Here is a 2,336-nt window from a genome sequence, read left to right as displayed (position 1 = left end):
GGGGGGGGGGGGTTAAAATAAGATGACCCTTGCGTCTGCAGAACCCAAGGGAAAGAAAAGGGTAGGTGGCGAATGGTAAAACCAATGTTGGGCATTGCTGGAAAAGCTTTAATCAAGGCGAAATATCAAGGGGTTCCCATTATAACCCAACCGCGTAAGGAACGCAAAATCCGGGAACATAACACCGATATGACGGAAACTAGGGCGGCAAGAGTGGAACAAAACACTAGGCGAGAGGCCGAGCCTTCCACCCTTTACCAAGTATATAGATGCATTAAGATAACATAGCAATATAATGATATCCCAACAAGTAAATAAATGTTCCAACAAGGAACGCCTCCAATCTTCACCTGCAACTAGCAACACTATAAGAGGGGCTTAGCAAAGCGGTAACATAGCCAATCAACGATTTGCTAGGACCATGGTGGGTTAGAGGTTCAACATGGCAATTGGGAGGCTGACAAGCAAAAGGTAGGCATCGTAGCATTGGCATAGCAAAAGAGCGAGCAAACTAGCATAGCAAAGATAGTAGTGATTTCGAGGGTATGATCATCTTGCCTGCACAGTTGTCAGAGTTGACTGGACCCTCGAAAGCAAACTCAACGGGCTCCTCGTTAGCGAACTCGTCTCCCGGCTCTACCCAAACAAGACAAACAAGCAACAAGGATACAATCAACCACGTGCAAGAATCAAACAAGACGATGCAATGATGATATGCTATGCGGGACGCGATGCGGGATGCAAAATGCAAGATATGACAGGAAATGCATGAAGCTGGCCTTAACTTGGAATTCCAAGGGTGCCACTGGAAATATGAGATGAAATCGCTTGAAAACGATATAAAGAACGCCGGAATCGGAGTTACGGTTTGGAAATGGCAAGCGATTCAAAAATGACACCGGTCTGCAATTTACAGCAAGTAGGCATCTAAATGCAATGAGATGAACATGCGACAGCCACCAAACATGACAACAAAATACATGGCAGGGATGCACACAAGATGCTTAACAAAAGTCTAGCACTGAGCTACGGCCAAATCATCCATTATGAGGTTCAAACAAGCATGGCAAAAACGCAAATGCAAAACAGATCTCAGACTTAGTGAAATTAACACTTGTCTGAAATTTCAGATAATGAAGCCCTCTTCGGAGCATCAAAACAACATGCTACAGGACCTGAACATGACAAAGAAAGACATGGCATGGAGCTACTCAACAAGCTTAACAAAAGTCCCTTAGTGACCTTGAGCCAAAAGGGATCACAAAATATACTAACAAGCACATGAACATAGCAAAAACATAATCAGTTTTCAGACTTAGTGAAAACTGGGACATGCTGAAACATAACTCACGAAGGCATGTAAACGAGCTCGATGCACTCACTATGGTGCAAGTCATGGCAAGGCAAGCATACATCCATTAAGAAGGCACAAAATGCAAGCTAGACATGGCAAGAAAAATGGCATAGCATGCACGGATCAACTACAATAGCATCGGCAAAATCGCGAACAAGTTGACAATCTGCCCAAATTCACAATGAAGCAAAAGTAGAACTCGATTGACTCAAGCTAGGGTGCTCCATAATTGCAAACAAAGACATGGATGGATAGAGCATAACAAGATTAACAAAACTCCTTTACTGATCATCCTCAAAAGAGGCACGGATCACTAGGAAACAGCAAGAACATATGGCATCATGAACTAAATAATCCCAGACTTAGTGAAAACTACTAAGTCCCTGAAAACAGATTTACCGGGTGCCTCACTTTGCAAGCTTGCACAAGTCACCACACACATCACAAAAATGCATGGGTTGCACCTCTGGAAAGAAGACAAAATTCTTAACAAAACATATGAAGGACTCACGGGCATAGCATGCACACATCAATCATGGCAAAAATGACAAAAGTCTAAGATGAACTAGCAGATCTGACAATTAACTCATGAAGCCTCCTTCTAACAGCATTTCGGGCATCAAGATGAGCTCAAATGAAAATGATGCAATGGAATGAAATGATGTAATCTCTGATATGAACATTTTGATATGCTATATGCATGAATCGGAGCTACGGATGCAAAGTTACGGAGCCGCGAACAGAGGCACTTGGATCTGCAGATTTCAGGACTTAGACGAAATTTATACCCTGTGCAAAAAGTCAACGGGACGAGGGTATCCCGGGACGGCGGGATCCGGGCGGCGGGGCTGCGTTTGGATCGGGGAGTGGGTGGATCTGATCCCACTCCCGGATCGGATCCGGCCCGGGGCTGAGGAGGCCGGCGATGGCCGACGGCGGTGGCGGTGCGGGACGGCGCCGGCGACCCGGCCGGCGAAGTCCG

This window comes from Triticum dicoccoides, chromosome 5A, assembly GCF_002162155.2.
Source record: "Triticum dicoccoides isolate Atlit2015 ecotype Zavitan chromosome 5A, WEW_v2.0, whole genome shotgun sequence".
Lineage (NCBI taxonomy): Eukaryota > Viridiplantae > Streptophyta > Magnoliopsida > Poales > Poaceae > Triticum > Triticum dicoccoides.
Note: the sequence above shows the minus strand (reverse complement) of the source record.